Source organism: Dasypus novemcinctus, chromosome 5 (assembly GCF_030445035.2).
Source record: "Dasypus novemcinctus isolate mDasNov1 chromosome 5, mDasNov1.1.hap2, whole genome shotgun sequence".
Classification (NCBI taxonomy): Eukaryota; Metazoa; Chordata; class Mammalia; order Cingulata; family Dasypodidae; genus Dasypus; species Dasypus novemcinctus.
Window position 1 is genome coordinate 79,696,131 of NC_080677.1, and position 22,802 is coordinate 79,718,932.

General features: G+C 36.9%; 1 protein-coding gene across 5 annotated transcripts in view; it reads left to right on the forward strand.

The window, feature by feature from the left end:
- The first annotated feature begins 441 nt into the window (after positions 1-441).
- KMT2E (lysine methyltransferase 2E (inactive)) overlaps positions 442-22,802 on the forward strand; it is a 112,156-nt gene continuing 89,795 nt past the window's right edge. For 2 of the 5 annotated variants that reach the window (XM_058297124.2, XM_058297127.2), the window contains exon 1: positions 451-821. The gene's annotated coding sequence lies outside the window, so the exon portion shown is untranslated. Of the gene's footprint in view, positions 822-22,802 lie in introns of all 5 variants that reach the window. The other 3 variants (XM_058297123.2, XM_058297126.2, XM_071215196.1) reach the window with 3 other exon arrangements.

Sequence of the window (22,802 nt, forward strand, 5' to 3'; positions counted from 1 at the left end):
GCCCCTAGTGGGCGTCAAGTGACACCCCAACCGGGTTCACCCAGTGCTTGAGGCCAGTCTGGGGGAGGAGGGGGCAGGCCGGGATTGAGGTTGTTTTGGGGGAAAGAAAGGAAAGCGCATCGCTTTAGGGGGTGATGGGATAGGGTCATTTCCAGAGTCTACTGTCATTTCCACCCAGAAGCGGCATGCCCAAGCTCACCTATATCCAGAACTCAAGGGCTGCTCAGGAAAAAGGGGTAAAGAACCAATCCTACCAAAAACCGAAATTTCCCCAAACTTTCGAGAAAGATGGTCTCCACTTCACTGACTACAGTTTTCTATCTACGAGTCTCGGTGGAGAGGCAAAGGCGGGCGGCCGCCCACAAGCAAAATGGCGACGGAGAACTTCGTTCCCCTCCCCCTCTGCCCCTGCGGAGACGGGAGGGCGGGCCCCGTGCACTTGCCGCCGCCGCCGCCGCCGCCGCGGCCGCCGCCGCCGCCGCCGCCATTTTCCCAGAGCGAGAGGCAGTGACACTGAGCGGGCGCAGGGGGCCGAGTCGGAGACCGTGTCTGAGTTCGGGAGCGACAACAGAGGGGGCATAGACACTCTAAGCAGCCTTGCCGTCGCCTCTGCGTTCCTGTTGACTGGGTGCCCTCTCCCCTGCTCCTCGGTTGCTGGTGGAGAGACTGCGCGCTGCTCTTTGGGGAGGGGGTGTGTGGAGCCGGGTCTTGAGTCCTCAGTGGCTGCTGTCGGGGGGTCGCCTGATCGTGGAGGTGTGGAGAGACTCCTTGGGGGTCGAGCTAATAACGGGGTTCGGGTGTCTGGTGTGTGAACATCACAGGTCAGTGACTGTCGTCTCCCTGGGAGTCCATGGGGTTTGCGGGGTGGGGGGACTTGTGTTTCAAGAGGGAGGGGGTTTCTCATCTTTATCCTTGCGGGGGGGGGGGGTAGTCAACGTTGGACTCTCGGTTGTCTTTGCTCGGACAAGACAGAATGCTTGTTTAAACAGAATTTGCCCCTTCTCTTCCCTATCCCTAGAAAGGGAGCATTATGGCGGGTTTTAGGGTTGAGGAAGGGGAACTGGCAGTTAAACCCCCTTGAGAGTGGGAGTTAGGGAGGGGGCGCCCTCCTCATTGGCAGCGGGTTAAGGCTGCCTGGGTAAGGAGGGAGGCTTGTAACTATTACTAGGGTTTGTGTCGGAGGGTCCCAGGAGCTGCCAGTTCTCCCTTTTCTCAACCTCATCTTGTTCAGGTGCTGAAAAGCCGTGTAGGCCCCATTTTCTCCTTCCGTTTCTTCAGGGGCAGAAGAAAATTTATTATTTTCTTGTAAGTACGAAGGGGATAAAAAGAATGCCCTGAATATCTTTCTTTGTGGGAGAACGAGACAGCTCCTTATTCCCTCCGGGAGAGGGTAAACCCGCCCCTGAGGTGGTCACCCCCGTACCCAGCCTTCTCAGTCTCCTCCCCCACTCCGCTTGCATTACCGCGGTCTTTTACTGTACTGGAGGTTTCTAATCTACAATATGGCACATTTCAGAAAAGCTTATTTTGTCCAGGGGATTGGCACAAACACTGTGGCACCAGACACCGAAGAGAAACAAACGGTTCACTGTGCTAAACGGGGGAGGGGGAAAGAGAAAAAATCCGGAGCGCTCTCTTCACTGGCCTTAGGTCGGTATGGATCCGTTCTAACTAGACTCCTTCTCAGGGATGATACAGTTTAAAGCCAGAGAGAAACCGCTAGAGTTAACTCTAGAGTAAAGCTTCATTTTCCCTATTTTAATCCCATTTTAGAGATGTAGTAATGTCAGGTATTCAGAGTTTTGGAGACCTTGTAGAGAATTACGCTAGGTGCGTTCAAATCTAGGCTGGAGGCATCAATACCTAATTGGAAAACATTCCGTTTTTTAAATTTAGTTTTTGAGATGGGGAGTAAAAACTGAAATTTCCCTCTTTTGTCCTTTACAGATTCTAAAAATGGCGGCCCCAGGCTGATGTTGTGGTAATCTAATCAGCTCGGGTCCTCCACACCCCATGCAGTGCGTTTGTCTGCAGCATATTACAGGCTTATTATGTTTACATGAAAAAACTGGTCTCCCCGCCTTTCCCCACCCCCACCCGAACTGTTTATAAAAATATGTTGATTTTACTGCAAATTACAATGCTGTGTTTTAGTTGATTAACTTTATTGGTTTCAACTGAGAGGCTAATAAAATGACACCACTTAAAAAAAAAACAAACACTCAAATAGCCTTAGAAATTTCGGGGATGGGGATAGGTGCTCTTAAACATTTACAAAAATTTATTTGGGAACAAATAATATTTGTTCAATTTAGTTCAGACCTCTTTTATTCAATATGCCAAAGTAACTTGAAATGATTAATAATAAATGTTTAAATGCAACCTATTTGTATGGTTAGAGGGTTTAATCTAGGGTGACACGTTTCCCATCCAACTTTTGACCAATTTTTTGTGAGTTTTAGTTGTAGTCTGTTTCAGATTAATTTTTAGGGAGCTGTACAAACAAGCCTAAACCTGTTACTTCATTGGATTTAGAGATGATGCTCTTCCACTTATTATTTTTGCATCCATTATTCTCTATTTATTATGCATTTCTTAACCATTTTCAAAGTTGATTGTGCATTTGATAGTGAAGCGCCATTTTTTGCTGCCTTTTAAAATTGTGTTAGTGCATACTACCATAATTATATAAGTTAAAAAGTAAGGCTTTATTTAGTTTGTGATTTTTCCCCCTCCCTTCAGACATGCCCATTTACTTTTTATGGGATTGTGGAGTAAGGTCTCTTTTAATAGACCTTAAGAGCCATACCATCATTGGGTCTTGAAATCATTCTATGCTATTTTCAGAATCTTATAAATCGAGATGGAAAATTAAGTAGTGTCATAACTGTATTTTTTGTGGTGGGAGTTCAGTCCTCTTTTTGGCTTGAACTAAGCAGTTGAGATATGAGGGGCCATTAATGGCATTTAATGGCGGTTCTGATTGTGGAGCAACTGAAAGATAGTACCTTTTAATCCAGTAGTATTTAAAAGACTAGAGAGTATACATCCTTTCATCATTCTCTTATTCCATTGTCAATATTTTAGAACAAATCTTGCTTCATATGGTGAATATATGAGCTAGATTAATGATAATGCTGTACAAAATAATTATAGAAATAAGCAACTGGCACAGGGATTTTCTATCTATGAGGGAGGTTCATCATGGAAGACTTACGTCTATACACATAACCTTGCTCAGAAGCGTTGAAATTTTTATTATAAAATGAAAAATAGTGGTGAGTAGTGAGAGGATTTGGGGCCAGTACTCACTCATTCCTGCCTGAGCTCCAAAGTCCAGATCCTTCCCTGCTGTGTAAAGATTGTACATTTATTTTATAGGGTAAGTAGTTACTGGATCTGTAGTTCAGAAGAAAATTGGTACTTTAAACATACTATCCAATGTATGAAATTAGTTTACTGTAATGGAAATTTGGTTTATGTAGCCATAAAAGTGAACACATTTGTATGCCCATGTTTTCTTGCTTGTGACCTTGCTCAGGCCTAGACACATAAAGCAATTGGCTTTATTTGACTTCAGACAAAAAATAACAGGTTAGAAATTACAAGGGGTTATCAAAGCTGCCTTCAATCTACTTGCTTTTTTTATTCCTTTGGTTTGTTTGGTTTAATGTGTTTTGGTTCCTGTAAAATAAGCCTTTTTTTTTTTTTAATTTTAATTTGCACCTTATTTTAAATGATTACTTTATCATTAGCATGACTATATATATTTGCTTTAATCAGTGTATTCCCCAGCTGACTGTGTTTTAAGTTAAAATTGTCCAGACAAATTTATTAAAAGATTAGGCATAATTTTTGTTTCCAGAGAGTTTTGAAACATTGGGTCCCTTGGGGGGAAAACTAGTCAAATGGTCTTTGTTCTTAGGATAACTGTGTTGGGGAGATTAGTTGTTTATCTGTTTAAGTGGATTTGTAGAAACTGTAATGTATTGGAGAGCAAATTTTATTTTTAGAGACATTTCAGTCAATGTCTCTTTCATTATTGGTGTAAATTAAAGAATCCCTTCAACCCCAAATTTAAGTTTTTAGAACATTCATATGTCTTCTCCATTTCCTTTCAACCCTTTAGGACTCTGATAACTCTCCTACAATTTTGGCTTGTTTGTCAGGCTCACAGCTTCCAGCCAGAGAGTCTTTGCCATATATACCACAGTAAGCTCTAGGACTTCTTTCCTCTATAATTGAGGAGATGTGTGTGGGGGGGAGGGGGAGGGGAGATATTTGATAAATAAATTAGGAGAAATTCTTCCCCTCTGTACCAATCTTTGTGAAACTGTGGTGGTCTTATGGACATTATAAATTCTTAAATTGGTTTCTTCATTTGTAAAATGAATGTATCTATGTAAATCCAAACATACCTGTTTAATACTGGCACTTAAATGTGTGGTAGTATTGTGTGTTTAAAATATTGTGTAAAACCAACAACTTTCAGAAGCTTTCAAAAACTGCTTAAGAAATCTTAAATGCAGTTTTCTTAAAAGGTACTAAGTTTATTATTTTAAAAATATTTTCATGATAGACAACAGCTTTTATCTTTAAAGGATATATTCTTAGCATATGGTAGGCACTCAGTTATTGAATTTAAAACTTATTTAAATGAACACACATATCAGGTATTCAGGATGATAAGGGCCTGTTTTAGTCATGTCTTAAATTTAGAATGTAAGTCTTAAAATACTTATATTCTATGAGGCTTACTCTTAAAAAATGTATGGTAACATATACAACTCAAAATTTCCCATTTTAACTCCTTCCAAATGTACAATTCAGGGGTATTAAATACATTCACATTATTGTGCTATCACCAAGGTCTATTACCAAACTTTCACATCACCCCAAACAGAAACTCTGTACCCATTGAGCAACAACTCCCTATTCTCCTTGCCATTCCTCCACCTGTAATCTACTATCTATAATCCATGTCTATGAATTTGCTTCTTATGTCATATAAGTGAGATCATACAATCTTTGTCTTTTTGTGTCTGGCTTATTTCACTCAACATGATCTCTGCATGTTCTTCCATGTGTTATCATGTATCAGAACTTCATTCCTTTTTACAGCTGAGTAATACTTCATTGTGTTTATATATCTGAGGCTTACATTTTATTGTGTATAGAATTATTTTTACTGTCTATGGTAAAATTACTTTTTTATAATAAAATAACGAGGAATACTATTTCCAATAATACTGTACAAATGCTAGCTAGCTTTAGACTAGGTTTAAAATGGGAGTGGTTCAAATTTAGTGTTTTTTAATGTACGAATGATGACAGGAGCCTTATTTAGTATTGAAAGAATTTTGTTACCTAAATTTATTTAATATTTTTGGTACAAAATTATTACACTAAATTTGAAGTAGATGGTGTTTAAACTGTAAAAATTTGCAATTGTAATTAAACAATGGTATTTTATTAAGAGGTAAGAATTAACTCTACAATGATGAAGGGATTGATTTTTGTTTTTGTGAGCTCCTTTATTAAAAGCTACATCAAAAATCACGTGGTGACCCAGGCTGCATTGATTAAATCTTACTTGTTTTTTTAAGATGGTTGAGAAATTTTTACTAGCCATTAATAACTAGAGTGCTTTTTATTTAAATCATGGAAATCCAAGTTCTTAATATTATACTTGATCTACATTTTCACTTGATATGAAATTAATACTTTTTCCCCTTGTGAACATAAAAAATCATTTTTCTTTTGTTAGGTGAATTTTACAGCTTTATGAGAAATCTGTTTTGGTTTTTTACCAAGACTATTCGGTAAGCTATTTGGGATGTTATTTTTTGTTTGAGGTACCAGAGATCGAACCCAGGACCTCTTATGTGGGAAGCCAGTGCTCAGTCACTGAACTACACCAGCTGCTCCAAGTTCATTTTGTTGGTTTTTTGGTTGTTTTCTTTCAGCATGTTTTTGGGGATTGAACCTGGGATCTTGTATGTGGAAAGCAGATGCTTAACCACTTGAGCTACATCCACTCCCAGGAATGTTGGTCATTTTCAGCACAACAGGTCAATCACTGAATTCTTTTTAATGCATTGCGTTAAGACTACCATCAAAATAGACATTATACCCTTTATTGAATAAATAATCTACTTACCCATTAGTATTTTTAATAAAAATATTTATTTTTCCATTTAAATTGTCTCAAATGTGAAATCTGAGTTTAAGAAGAGACTTCTGTACATGGTGAACGTGAGAAACAGCTTTCCTTATTCTATTTATACCAGAATTGGAGAAGAGAGGTGATTTCCTAACAACAGTTAGATGATTGCTTAATTTAGAGTTAATCCAAAGAAGGAAACATTCTCGGTTCTGAAGTTTATTACTGACAAAGATAATACTGAGTAATCATACCTGAATTATAGCCAACATGGTTGCAGTATGTAAGGTCTGAATTTATGGTCGAAAACTAAGATATAACAGTGGTATTGAGTTACTTTTGGTTTGCGGTTTATATATTTTATATTATTTATAAAATAATTTAGAAGTTTACATAATTAACATTTTATCTGTGAACAGAAAAATAGATTTTTTCATTTACATTGACTTGTTTTCAAAGGATATTTAAAACATTTCTGTTTAAAGATTTAAATAGAATTTGTACTGTTATTTTAACCTTATTTGAGTTAAATGTGTCTAAAGGTTAAATATGTTTTCCCATTTATCTCACTAGCCCTAAAAAAAAAAAAAAAAAAAAAGGCAAGCCTGGTGTTAATAGTTTGTAGCAAAAAATGTGGTAAAAAGACTTACCCATTACCAGTTAGGTTATTGTCACACAGTTTCGGTTTTTCAAAGTTTCACATATCAGGAGAATGAATATATATGAGAAAGAAACACTCTTCTAATATTTTTGTTTTATTTCACAGACTAGTAATGAAATATAATAGTTACTGTTTTTTAATTTAAAGAGTGACCTTGAATTGTTCTTATCATCTTGTTTTATATATCATTTAAAATAAGACAAGGTTCAGAAGTTTGAAAACCCATCCTTTCTAATGATGGGGTAGAAGAAGGGGAGAATCTTGATGTGACTGATTTGAACGATTGGGACTGTGCTCCAATAGTCATAAATTGATGGAATCTGTGGTTGGTTCGATACATAGCTCTTCTTCAGAAAATAAGATTGTTGGATTATTTACATTTCTGCTTCTCTTTAAAGCTACCTAATTGGTTGAACTGACACAGCCTTATTACATCTTAAATCTTTTAAGTTCCCACCATAACAGTATTTCTGAAGTGTAGACAAAAAGATATGTTACTAGAATTTTTTTAAAAAAAGATGAATTCGAATAGTTGCTATTTCCTGGGCACCAGGGATACCTAGAGAGATAAGATTGTTCCTGCTTTGAGAGAGCTCACAGTTTATTTTTACCTCCAGCTAGCTTAAGTAAAGGATTCGTTATAAAGCTATAGGAAAATCTCACAGAATTTATTTGAAGTAAGTACATATGGGTCTCACAGAAATTAGCAGGGCATCAGATAGCCACTATTCTCCATTTTGATCTCTCTAATTAGCTGTTACTGGTTAAAGAGTTGATGGTGGGTAGGTATTTGTGGTTTATGTATATGTGGAGTGTCCTTGGATGGGAAGCAAGAGATAGACAATTGCTTTTTTTCAGGGACTCCATAGATGTTCATACGTACTTAGGAGGACCTCCAATACTAAACATTTAGTTATCAAGCTGAATTCACTTTGTAATTAAAAATACAAATATATATATATACGTAGTTTGAAGAATGCCATATATACACTAAGGCTTTTTTTTCTTTTAATTTTGAAATAATTTCAAGTTTACTGAGGAGTTATATGAATAATACAAAGAACTCCCTTATACTGTTTACCCAGACTCTGACTTTTAAGTTTACCACATTGGCTTTGTTATTCTTTCTGTACATATGACTTCTTTTTCTGAGTCATTGGACGGTAGATTGCATACAGCACACCCCTTTACGACCCTTAATATTTTAGTATGTATTTCCTATGAGCAAATGTAATCAGAGTAGTTATCAAATTCAGGATATTATGCAATCAGAGTAGTTATCATGTTCAGGAAATACTTTTAATCTAGTGTGTAGTCCATACTCCAATTACATCAGTTTTCCCAATTATGTCCTTTATAACTTTTTTTTCCCCCCTGGTAAAATAGCCAATCTAAGATCACAGATTGTGTTAGGTTTTATGTCTCTTTAGTCTCCTTTAATCTGGAACAGTTCCTCAATGTTTCTTTGTCTTTCATGACATTGACAGGCCAGTTATTTATACAATGCCGCTTAATTTAGGTTTGTCTAAGGTTTTTTCATGATAGATTCACATTATGCATTGTTTACTAGAAGTGATGTGTCCTTTCAATCATCTGGAAGCACAAGATGTCTGCACTTTACCAGTATGTTAATTTTGACTGGTTAGAGTGTTGCATAGTTTCTCCACTGTGTAGTTACTATTTTTCCTTTTGTGATTACTAAGTAATTTGTGGGGAGATACTTTGAGACTGTGTAAATATTCTGTTCCTCATAACACCTACTTTCCTTTCTAGATTTAGCTTCTGTTGATTATTGCCTGAATGAGTTTTTACTTTGAAGGTTGCTGACACCAAATTTTTAAACAGTGGTTTGTTTTTGGGTGGTTGGGATTGTGGGAGTTTTATTTTATTACTCTTCTGATTTTTCTGTAATGCGTATGGGTTGATTTTGTAATCACAACAAATAAAAGACATTTTAAGGAAGAGAAATGTAGATAAATTTAAATAGTGTCAAGTTAGTAATGCCGCAGTGTCACACATAAATGGGATTTAAAATAGTTCTTGGATGCCAGTCTAACTTGAAATCTAGAACAGAAATTAAGCACCTAAGCTGTTAGATTACTTTTAAAAATGGATGTGGTTACCATATATTTTGTTTTTAGAATTATTGCTAAATGAGTCGAGTTATGTTTGTATTGTTTAGGCATATGATTTCCTCCTAATGCTAGTAGTTTGATTTCTAAGACAAGGCTGAAAGCATCTATTTTAATTGTGATATTCCTCTCCCTTTAAAAAAATGCTCAAGCAATTTTTTGGAAGTATTTTTCTGTAATAATTGAGACTTATTTTGTGTATATGCAAGTTAATACATTTTAAAAAGGATTTAGTGAGATGGAATATTTAATACAGTGGGGCATCAAACATCTATAAATCTTACGAAAGGCAGTGTATGATTTTTGGAACCTTGTAATCAAAGAAATACATACTCAGAAAAGTTTAAAAGGATAAGAAAGGAAGAATAAATGGCAAAGTATTTATTTAAACTTAGACTGCACAGAGATACCGTTCTTAATATTTTGGCATGTTTCCTTTCAGTGATAGCAAATAAATGAATTTGGATGACAATTTGAATGTTATTCTGATTTAGGAATTGAGTAATTTTTTGAATAAAAAAATTAACTTTGGAAATGTCTTTGAGACTTGAGAATACTTATTGAATGGATATTATTTTCTCTAAAACTTAAAATTCCCTTCTGAAAAAAATCGGGGTAATCTTATTTCAGAGCACTGGAATTAAAGATACGGTATAGTGGATGCTTAGCGTTTTATAGGTGCTGAAGGAAAAAAAACACAAACTCCATTTAATTGACTGTATGCAACTGTCTTATGAGGTGAATAAAAGTTCAATTTGTAGTACTACCAAATCTTATCCCGTTGTTTAAAGCACATTATCAGGTAAATGGTGCAAAAACAAGCTGCATGGTGAGCTTGAGGATGTTCTCTCAGGCCAGGACCCCCATCATGAACATGTAAATAAAGTAACACACTTATCAGTTAAAGAGGAGGTAGGTTAAGAAACTGATGTTAGAATTGTGAGATCTTTTCATTAAATATTTTCTCATTGTGACCCAGGAAACCACCTGTATCAAATACATGGAACACTTCTTAAAATTAACACTCTCAGGCCCCATCCCAAGACTACTGAATCACATTTAGAGGGGACCTTAAATCTGCATGTTATTACTTGTCCCAGCAGATTTTTTATACTGTTCTAACCCTTGCCTTTTATTTACAAGGAGACTGAGCCCCAGAGAGGTTAAATAACTTTCCCAAGGTCATATATTAAGTTGATTAGGGGCTAAAACTTAGGTCCTGATATTTGGTTGTTTATTCTTTTCTAAGATAACATGCCCATTCTTTTGAGAAGCCTGGCCACTCCTTTTGGAGTCTCTGAATGAGGCAAAACTGGTCTTCGTGCGGTGTCATCTAACTGACTATATTCACTGCTTCTGTACATCATGATTCAAAATAATCTGTTGGTTTCTAGAACCCGTGTCACTTGCACAAGGCCCTTGGATTGGAACCATAATGAGAATAGATTGGGATCAAGTTGTGGTGAGCCTTGAATGCCAGGATAAGAATATGGACCCTATGGGAGACCTACCGAAAAGTTTGCTTTGTGGAATAACATAATGGAATATGCTCATTTCCTCCTTCCAGTTCTTAGGATTATGAAAGTAAATGTATGCTTATTAAAAAGAGCTCAGTACTTTTTTAGAGGCAGTATTATACAGGATTCAAAGAGTAGAGACTTTAGAACCAGACAGCTTTTGTTTGCTCTCAAACCAAATGGTACTAGCTGTGTGACTTTGAGGAAGTTACTTAACCTTTTGGTCCCTTAGTTTCTAGATCTGCAAAATGGAGATAATGAAAATGGTTTATCACATAGGGTTGTTTTGAGCAATGAATGAATTAATAGGTGTGAAATCCTTGGTAAGCTCTACAGCTGTTTCTGATGTAGTTCCTGGAAAAAGTGAGTCTCTGACTCAGATCCCTAGGGTCTCTCATGTATTTTTCTGAAGTGTTTTTTGTAGATACTGTAGAAATTTTAACCTTCATTTAACCTACCTGCATGGTTAACAGAAGCCCTCCATTACATTTAATTTTAATTTAATTTATTTTAGTGTAGTACATTTGTTACAGTTGATGCATGGGTATTGAAGCATTACTAATAACCATGGACTGTAGTTTACATTATGGTTTACACTTTGCACTGTATAGTTTTATAGGTCTTGACAAAATGTGTAATGGCCTGTATCCATTGCAGTGTCGTGCAGAACAATTCCAGTGTCCTAAAAATGCCCCATCTTACACCTATTTTTCCTTCTCCCTCTCCTCAAAACCTCTGGTGACCACGGCCTTTGTATCAGTGTTACAAATTCTTCCATTACTGGAATAATTAGTCTGTTAGTCCATGGTTGCATTTCCCCCTTAGGTTTGTTCATTTCCTGCATCTGCGATGCCCACTCTGCTTCTGGTTGAGAGTGGGCTTAGAACCTGTGGGGCAATAGATGGAATGGTCTTGCTTGCAGTGGGCATTGTCCATCATCATCCTTCCATTCTTTAAAAAATACTAATGCCCATTGCATGTTGGGTAATTGTAAGCTACTGTGTGCTGCTTTCACCAGTTCACCTGAATGCTCTGAAGTGTCATATGTTTGTTCCCAAATTGACTACTTCCATTGTACATGTATTGTGTTTATATTAATTAACTATTATATAAACCAGTGATGTAAATGTGAAGAGAATTATTTAAATGAAAACTAAGTGGAGAGTGCTTTGGAGAACTTGGAGAGGCAAGCTAATTGCTAAGGAAAATTGTCAGGTTAGGTCTGGGTAAGATAACTGAAAGATTATGGGGAAAAATGATAAAAATATAGAAGGAAGTCTGCATTTAGATTGTTCTATAAGTGTCTAAGTGATTTTTCACTGTAAAAGAACCTTAAACCAAACTGAAGATAATGCATTATACAGGTAGGGTTTATGCAAGGAAGAGAACCCAGAATTCCAGTCATAGGATCCATACTCAAAATACTTTGGCTTGACATCAAAAGATGGATGAATTATGTTTTAAATTAAAAATAAAATGTTTTTATGATTCTCTGTATGAACTGACTCAGAGTCTACAGGCTTCTGATTCCTGTTGTACATATGTAAGTTCCAATTTTTAAAAAATCAAATGGGGATGTATCCTACTATATTCTCTAATATTCTTTTTTTCAATCCAAAAATGCTATTTTAGACTCTGACTCTGGTTTGTTCAGTGGAATTTATAGGATCCTACCTGATGAAAGCTTCCTAATGCTTGCAATTTAAACAGATAGAATGAGTTAACCAGATTGAATAGCTTTTATCCTGTGAAATTTAAATTCTGCTCTTAAGGACTTTTCTAACTCTGATATATTGTCAAATAATAATTGGGTGTCAAATAATTGAGTTCCCTTTATGTGAAGTCATCTTGGTAGCTATTAATTTTGGCTTCCTACATGCTTCCTAAAGTAAACTGATGATTGTTTTGGCTAATATCACAGGGATCAGTTTGTGTAGTTTTTAAATTTAAACTGAAATTATTTGTATTGTAACCTACTTGCTCTATATTAAGAGTAACCTATTAACTGTACATTAATGATTGCTTGGTCTTTGAATTCTGATAAATCTGAAAAATCTGATAAAACTGTCAGATTTTAAGGGTATTATTGTATGATATTGTGTAGTTATGTTGAGAATAACTGGAAAACTGGTATTTATCACTTAAGTTTGACTGATAGTGATGGTGAAGTTGTTATCTAAAAAGATTCTGCTCGTTTTCGGCTAACATATTTACAGGAGTTTACAATTTATGCCTTTTTTTAATCTCCTAAACTAAATGGTTCATTAAGGATTTTAGGAAAAGTATTTCTAACTCAGTCCTCAACTTCACACAGCAACTTCTTTTCTGTGTATTCAAGTGGCTTTTAGGAGTGGCTGATCATCTCAACACATGTGGTTTATTTCTTCACAGAAAGATCTTTATAATAAGCTTTGAAAGTGAAAGTATCTTAGCAAATATATTGGTCCCTTATAACACTTGTATGTGCCAACCTCATTTCTGACATATTTTCAGACTGTCTAAAAGGCTTATAAGTTAATGAAGTTTGCATATCTAAGTATTTTTCCTAATAGAGACTTAGATCTATTCATCCCATAATTCATTTTTCTTTGTCATAATTTCGTTTCTGAAGTTAAGGTACATAGATATATTTTTTCCCTAGCCCTCATCTCTTTAGGTGTAATACACTAGTCCTTCCATTTCCAGGTTTTTGTTTATTTATATTGCTGTATGAAGAAGATGAGCTTAATCTTTGAATACTGATAAGTCTTGGAATTAAAGGATTGGGGAAAATGCTGTCAAAGTGAATGGCTTAAATGTATTTACAGGTAGTTTTTCTTTCTGTTCTTTTTTCATTTGTTCCTTTGCTGATTTTGTAGGTAGTTAAATACTTCTAAATTAAGCTACTTTTACATACTGGTTATACTTTAAGGTTAAAATTTTATAGTAAATATTTTAAATGCCTGTGGATTATTAGATAATTTATCAGCTTGATATAGTGATAGAACTCCTGTTTGCTTTTGAGTGGCCTCAGGGTTCAATACCATAGTGATTGGAATTGATTAAATTACCAGTGGAATGAATTATATAATATTCAAATCTTCCAAAAGACAAGAGAATTGACAAAAGAATACCTGTAATTTGTCTTACATATCTATTTACTCTGCACAGAAACTCTGTAGGATAGATATTTTATCTATTTTTCAGCAGAGTGTAGAGAGAATGAGGCATTTTTTAGGGTCATATAAGTGAAGAGTGCTACACAGGAATTTGAATTCAAGTGTTCGGCTCCAAAATAGATTGTTTTTTAATGCAAAGGGTAGTGCTTGGCAAGGTAATGAAAATATGCAAATCATTAAAAGGAGTCCTTTAAAAAACTAAGGTACCCTTGATTATTTTGGATTTCTCTACCTGATTTCAAATGCCTTAAGAGCAACTTAAATTTTTTTCTTGTTGTATATATACACAAACATGCATGTGCATATATTGCAAAATTTGTCATTTTAGCCATTTTTAAGTGGTCAATTCAGTGAAGAACAACTTAATTTTGTTCACTGCTGATTCCCTAGCATCTAGAGCAGTATCCAGGATGTAATATATGTTAAATGAATGAATTGACTTTATTTTATATTTTGAAATACTAGAAATGTTGCCAAAATCTAGGGTAAAATGCCTAATCAGCTGGGGAGTTTTTGATTGTTTAAAGACAAGGTACTCAGACTTTAATTCCTCAGGTGACAAGTTAGAAAGGTCGCTGATTGAAAGTTATTCAGATGATGAAGATGAAGATCATGACTGAGATGAGGACCATGGAGATTGAGGAAGAATTAGTCTTCCACTGGGGAGGTACAAAAGACTGGATAATATAATAGGAGGCTAGAGTAAATAATGATTAAAAGGAGGACCAGGAGAATCGGTTACTAATAAGAATGGAATGAAAGATGGTGTGGAAAAGATTGTGTTTGAAGGTTTGTTTGATTTTTTAAATGGTGGTAGGTATTTGAGTAGATACATAACCTATAGGTGGCTGGGACTAGGAAATCAGACAGGAAAGAATGATTGAATCCAAGATTGACGGTCAACAAATAAGGACTGTGCCTTGGGGGACAACCATATTTTAGCATAATAAGGGAAAGAGAAGAAATTAGAAAAATATTCCAGAAGGGAATCAATCATTAACACTCTTAAGTGGCTCCCCCCCCCCCTTTTTTTAAAGATCTGTTCATGTTCCTCTAAACGGAGGAGGAGAGATTTGAATGTGGTAGGGAAAATATGGCTTAATCAAGAATAATTTAGGTGGTATTTTAGGAGCTCTACCACATTCCAGGCTTTGAGAGCTAATATATAACTATCTCAATTCTTATTATAGGGTGAGGTGTGGATGATCAAGTTGTGGAAGATGTACATCTAACAGCTGTTTCAGAGTAGTATGTGTCAAAGTATAAACCTGTGATAAAAAATTTAAGTAATACATTGTCTGAAAGACTAGGAAGGGAAGAGATTAGTGTGAAGTAGGTTTTATAGTTGGGACAGTTGTTTGAGTTAACCTAGTTGAATTTTAGATTACAGATGAGGAAACAGTTTTCTGGAGGTTGATCTACTACAATTCTCAAAGCCAGTTTTGTGGCGGAAATGTCCAAGTAGTAAGGCTTCAAGGAAGCAGAATTTTTAAAATGGCCTTTGTAGAGTTAATAAGATTTTTATTGGGTGGGGTGGATATAAGGACAGGAAAAGTACTTTAGAAATGTTGGAAGTGAATGAGCAAGGGGTATGCCAACAATAGTGAAAAGACTTACATAATCAAAGGAATTATATTTTGGAATATTAGTATGAAACAAGGTAACTTTGACTGTAATTATTGTTAACTGCTTTTATTTTGACAGGGCAAAATCATGAGGAAACTAGTGTCTTTTAATATATATTATGCCCAGTGTTTGTTGTAAACAGTATTTCTGAAGTGGAGCACTGAAGGCACTGAAGAGAATGCCTTTTCTTTTCAATCAAGTAAGATAACCAGTCTACCTCCTAGACCTGTTGAAGCAGTATGGGTAGAAGTAAGGCCCAGGAATCTGTCCCTTTTCAAACACTTCAAGTATGCAAAATATAGGATTTATGCTTGGAACTACTAGTTTAAAGGTCAAGTTAGAAGAGGGAAAGGAAATCACCTAGAAATTATTCTGATAGCCCAGGTCTGAGATAATAAAATAGAGACAGTAGAATTATAATTTTTTCAATCCAGTTAGATTTGGATGTACATTTTTTCAGAGAGGGAAAGAAATTGATTGAAAATAGTGGTAGAAGAAATACTTGTGTACTTCTGGGAAGGTGGCGGGCTAGGAAGACTTGGGACTCTCTTTTCTCTCAAAAAAAATAGCTAGAGGACAGGCAGAAACGGCCTGGAAAAAATCTTCTAGGGTTTAGGATACCAGGGGAAGTCTGAACACTGCCTGGAATAGAGGACAAAGGAAAAGAATCACGAGAGCAAGAGTGTGAGTTAAAAGCTGTAGCTGCAACTGCTGGTATCCTCCCTTACCCTATAGACACTCAAGCCTCGGGGGTCTGTGGCTACAGACAAAGGAGGCCCTAGGGATCCACCACCCCATGAAAGAGGAGAGAGAGGGACACAGCCTAAGGTTGATGCAGCTTTTGATCCAAAAAATTGGTCTGTTTTTCTCAAGAGCCCTTTATGGTACATTATTGTTTGCCTTGGGAACCAGCACAGGACTAAAGAGCTTTTACCCTCTCAGTCTCCCTCTCTACTGACTGGAACTTGTTGTTGAGGACCCAGAGGGGAATAGAATTATATTTGGGAAAAGGGAGGGGACTGTCAGAAAAGGTTGGAGAACTGCTTCTGAGTAAGTTTGAATTATGAGGCTCTTAGTCTCCAATCAGGATCTTCTATCATATTGATCCCTACATATTGCAGCAAACACACTCTGACCAGGCCTTGAACATGGAGGGCTGGCAAAGAGCAAAATCTGCTGGTGGATCAATGGAGTGCACATGAGGAAAAGTAAGAGGGGAGCAAATATAGCTCATGTGGTTGAGCATCTCTCACATGTACAGGGTCGTGGGTTCAATCAGTAAATAGGAGAGAGTTTTTCTGGCCTTTATAACTTTCTTCCTCAAGGCCCTTGGAAGTGGGTCTGCAACCCACTACTGGGTCCAGGGCCCAGATTTGAGCAATTTACAGGGACAGTCTTAAAGACCCAGAACACGTTGAACCAAGAATCAAAGAACAGCAGTAACACACAGCCTCCTGCCATGAAAGAGAAATTGAGCATGTGAGTAAATGCATCATCCTAATCAGATGCCTAGACATCAGCAAAAAATTACAAACCATACTAAGAAAATGGGAGAAATGGCCTAAGGAAAGGAATATATAAAAATTCTAGATAAGACACAGGATTTGAGAAAACTAATGAACAAGGGTCACACAAATTTACAAAATCAAATTAATGAGTTGAAAGACAGTAGGGCAAAAGAGATAAAGGACATCAAGAAGATACCAGGCAATCAAGTAGAAAAATTTGAAAACCTGAATAGTAACAGAGCTCATGGGAATGAAAGATATGGTAGATGAAATCAAAACCACATTAGAGGGAGTGGATTTGGCTCAGGCAATTGAGCACTTGCTTCCCACGTGGGAGTTCTTGAGTTCCGTTTCCAATGCCTCCTTAAAAGAAAAACAACAAGTAAACAAATGAAAAAAACAACTCAGGGGAGCTGATGTGGCTCAGTAGTTGAATGCCACCTTCCATTTTCAAGGTCCCAGGTTCTCTACCCCCAGTACCTTAAACAACAACAACAAAAAAACATGTTAGAGGCTCCTCTATTCCTGGACGTAGCCGACATCCATGTCTTGGGGGTGTATTTTTTTCTTCTCTCATTTCTCATACTCTCTTACTGGCTGAAAAATAAAACAAAAAACCCACAGAGTCATACAATAGCAGACTTGAAATGATAGAGGGAGAAATAAGTGTTATGACAGAACAGCTAAAATTGAAGAGAAAAAAAGAATGGAAAAAACTGAGCAGGGGCTCGGGAGTTGAATAACAACATGAAATGCAACAACATATGTATCATGGCAGTTCCAGAAGGAAAGGAGAAGGGGCAGAGAAAGAGTATTTGAGAAAATAATAGCTGAAAATTTTCCCGGCTCTCATGAAAAATGAACTTACATGCCAAGAAGCACAGTGTACCCTAATCAGAATAGATGTGAATGGACCTATTCCAAGATGCATACTACTCAGGATGTCAAACATCAAAGATAGAGAAAATCCTAAGAGCAGCAGAGGAGGAACAAACCACCATATACAACGGGTGCCCAGTAAGAATTAGTGTTTCTAATCAGAAACCATGGAGGGAAGCGGATGTGCCCCGAGGGATTGGGCTCCTGCCTACCACATCGGAGATCCGTGGTGCTTCCTAAAGACAGCAGTGAGCTGATATGATGGGCAGGCATGGCGAACTGACCCAACAGGGTGATGCGACAAGAGACACAAGAAAAATGAGTGACACAGCAAAACAGGGAGTAGAGGTGGCTCAAGCAATTAGGCACCTCCCTCCTACATCGGAAGTCCTGGATTTGGTTCCCTCCTTAAGAAACAAGATGAACAGACACAGCAAATGCAAACGACAAGGGAGTGGGGAGAAATAAAATCTTCTAAAAAAAAAGAAACCTTGGAGGCGAGACGACAGTGTTATGATAGATTTAGGAAACTGAAAAAGTGCCAACCAAGAATTCTTTATCCAACAAAATTGACCTTCAGATATGAAGGTGAGCTTAAAATATTCACAAACAAAAACTAAGAGAGTTTGTAAAAAGAAAAAAAAAATCCACCTTTGCAGGAAATCTTAAAGGAAGCCTTAGAGCCTGAAAGAAGAAGACAGAAGAGAGATGCTTAGAGAAAAGTATAGAAGAAAGAATAGCAGAAAGGGTAACCAAAAAGAGTAAAAAGACAGGCAGAAATAAGATATGACATGAAAACCAAAGAATAAAGTGGTGGAAATAAATAATGCATTTATAGTAATATCATTGAAAGAGTGGATTAAACTATCCTTTCAAAAGATACAGGCTGACAGAATGGGAAAAAAAAGAAAAGAGCCACTCATATGCTGCCTAAAAAAGACCACCTTATACCCAGGGATATAAACTGGTTGGTAAAAGATAACTCCACACAAATAGTAACTGAGAAAGAGCAAGGGTATCTATATTAATATCAGACAAAACAGACTTTAAATGAAAAAAGTTATGAGATAAAGAAGGTGATTGTATATTAATAAAATTAATTATTTATTAATTAATTAATTAATTAATTAAGCAGGAAGAAATTAGTCATGAATATCTCTGCACCTAACCAGGTTGCCCCAAAGTACATGAGGCAAACTCTGCGAAAACTGAAGGGAGAATTAGACATCTACAATAATCATTGGAGACTTCAATATGCTATTCATATCATTAGAACAATTAGAATATCAACAAGGAAAGAGAGACTTGAACAATACAGTAAACAAGCTAGACCTGATAGACATACGCAGAATGTTGAACCCAAACTCAACATGTTATACATTCTTCTCAAGTGCTCGTGGATCTTTCTCCAGTATAGACCACATGTTAGGTCATAATTCAGGTCTCAATGAATATAAAAAGATTGAGATTATAGAACTTTCTCAGATCATAATGGAATGAAACTAGAAATCAATAATAGAGAAGGGGTAAATTCACATATGTGTGAAGGCTGAACAACACTCAAATCATCAATGGGTCAAAGAAGAAATTGTAATTGAAATTAATGAGTGTATTGAGATGAAAACCGAGTGCAATGTACCAAAACTTATGGGATACAGTGAAGGCAGTGCTGAGATAAAATTTATACCCCTAAATGGCTATTTTTTTTTAAAAAGATGCAGGGGAACAGATGTGGCTCAAGCAGTTCCTGCTCCCACATGGGAGGTCCTGGGTTTAGTTCCTGGTGCCTCCTAAAAAAACAAAAATGAACAAAAAGCAAAAAAATGAAAAACCAATTCAGGGAAACCAATGTGGCTTAGAAGTTGAGCACTGACTTCCCACATAAGAGGTCCCAGGTTCAATTTCTAACCCTGGGTCCCTCAAAAACAAAAATAAAAAAACACTAAAATCAAAGATCTAACTGAACAACTGGAAAACCTGAAAAAAGATCAGCAAACCATTCCTAAAGCAAGCAGAAAGAAATAAATATTAGAACAGAAACAAGTGAAATTGAGAACAACAAAAAGAGAAATAGAGAAAATCAGCAAAACCAAAAGCTCATTCTTTGAGAAGATCAATAAAATTCACAAACCCTAGCTAGGCTAACAAAAAAAAAGAAGATGCAAATAAAATCAGAAATGAAAGGGGGGATGTTACAACTGATCCACAGAGATAAAAAATATAAGAGGGTATTATGAGAAACTGCATGCCAACAAACTAGACAACCTAAATGAAATGGACACATTTCTAGAAATACACGAACTGACTACATTTAGGCTACAAGAAATACAAGAACTTAAGAAACCAATCTCATTTAAAGAGATTGAATTCATCATCAAAAATCTCCCTGCAAAGGAAAGTCCAGGACCGGATGACTTCACAGTTGCATTGTACCAAGCATTTTTTTTTTTAAAGATTTATTTATTCCCCTTCCCCTCACCACAACCTGCTATTTTTGCTGTCTGTGTCCATTCACTGTGTGATCTTCTGTATCTATTTCTCTTTTTGTCTTCTCATTTTTTCTCCTCTAGGATTCACTGGGGTTTGATCCTGGGGACCTCTGATGTGGAGAGAGGATCCCTGTCAGTTGCACCACCTCAGTTCCTGGTTTCTTCTGTACTTCACCTTGACTTTCCCCTTTGTCTCTCTTTTGTTGAGTCATTATCTTGCTGTGTGACTCACTTGTGCGGGCACTGGCTTGCCATGCGGGCATGCTTCCTCTTTTTCATCAGAAGGCCCCGGGGATTGAACCTGAGTCCTCCCATATGGTAGGTGGAAGCCCTATCGCTTGAGCCACATCCGCTTCCCTGTACCAAGTATTTTGAGAAGAATTAATACCAATCCTGTTTAAACTCTTCCAAAAAATGGAAGAGGAGGGAAAATTACCCAGCACATTTTATGAAGCAATTCTCACCCCAATACCAAAGCTAGAAAAAGACACTGCAAGGAAAAAAATTACAAATCAATGTCTCAGATGAACTTAGATGCAAAAATTCTCAACAGAATACTTGCAAACAGAATCCAACAGCATATCAAAAGACTTATACATCACGACATATCCCTGGTGTGCAAGGCTGGGATACACCATTAATTATACACCATTAACAAATTGAGGGGAAAAAAAAACTTCATCATCTTGATTGATGCAGACAAGGCATTGGCAAAATCCAGCATTCTTTCCTGATAAAAATATTTAAAAAGATAGGAATAGAAGGAAAATCTCTCAATATGGTAGAGGGCATATATGAAAAACCTTCAGTCAATGTTGTTCTCATGGGATAAGGTTGAAGCTTTCCCTCTAAGATCAGGAACAAGAAAAGGATGCCCACTGTCACCATTGTTATTCAACATTGTGCTAGAAGTTCTAGCTAGAGCAATTAGATGAGGGGATAAGGCATCCAAACAGGAAAAGAAGTAAAACTCTACTATTTGCAGATGACATGATCTTACGTTTAGAAAATTCAGAAATGTCTGCGACAGAGCTACTTGAGCTAATAAACGAGTTCATCAAAATGGCAGGATAGAAGATAACAAGAAATCAGTAATGTTTCTGTAAATTAGTACTAAACATCTGAAGAGGAAATCAGGGACAAAATTCCCTTTACAATAGCAACTAAAAGACTCAAATATTTTAGAATCATTTTAGCCAGAAAAGTCCAGGATGTATATGCAGAAAACAATGCTAAAATCAATGAAGACATAACAAATGGAAAGACATTCCATGTTCATGGATTGGAAGACTAAATATCGTGAAGCTGTCAAGCCTACTCAGACTAATTTATAGATTCAATGCAATAGTAATAAGAATTCCAACAGCCTACTTTAGAGAAATAGAAAAGGCAATTACTAAATTCATTTAGAGGGGAAACTGCACCCAAATAGCCGAAAGCATTCTAATAAAGAAGAGCAACGGGGAAGGAATTTCACTGCCTGATCTGGAAACATATTACAAAGCTACAGTGGTCAGAACAGTGTGGTACTGGCATAAAGATAGACATCTATCAGTGGGGTAGAATTGAGATTCCAGAAATAAACCTTCACCTCTAAGGCCAGCTGGTTTTCAACAAACATACCAAAGCCTTGTTCAGTATCACCAGCAATTAGAAAAATGCAGATCAAAGCTTTGAAATATCATTTCACACCTAGAATGGCCAATTTTAGAAAGATAGAGAACTACAAATGTGTAGAGAGATGGGAATGCTTATTCACAGTTAATGGGAATGCTTATTCACAGTTAATGGGAATGTAGAATGGTGTAGTCACTGTGGAAGAATGTTTGGCAGTTCCTGAAAAGTTGAATATAGATTTGTCATGGAACCCAGCGATACCATTAGGTGGTATATACCCGGAAGAACTGAGAACCATGACGTGAATAGACATCTGCACACAGATGTTCATAGCAGCAGCATTCATGATTGCTAAAAGTTGGAAACAATCAGGAAGCAAATTTGGCTCAACTGATCGAGCATCTGCCTACCATATGGGAGACCCAGGGTTCAAACCAGGGCCTCCTGACCCGTGTGGTTGGCTGGCCCACGCGCAGTGCTGATGTACGCAAGGTGTGCTGTGCCATGCAGGGGTGTGCCCTACGTAGGGGAGCCCAGCACACAAGGAGTACACCCCACAAAAAGAGCTACCCTGTATAAAAAGTGCGCAGCCTACCCAGGAGTGGCACCACACACACGGAGAGCTGACGCAGCAAGATGACACAAAAAGAGACATAGGTTCCCGGTGCCATTGACAAGAATGCAGGCGGACACAGAACACACAGCAAATGGACACAGAGAGCAGACAATGGGGGAGGGGGGGAGGGGAGAGAAATAAATCTTAAAAAAATAAAAAAAAAAGTTGGAAACAACCCAGGCATCATCATTTGATGAATGGGTAAACTGGTGTATATACCCAATGGAATATTATGCAGCTGTAAGAAAAGATGAAGGTGTAGAGTATGTGACGACATGAATGAACCTGGAGGAGAATATGTTGAGTGAAGCAAGCCAGACACAAAAGGACAAATACTCTATGATTGTACTACTATGAACTAAATATTTTGTGTAATCTCATGGAGTTATTAATTTGAATATGAGTCAACAGAAAATAGACTGAGGTTAGAGAATGG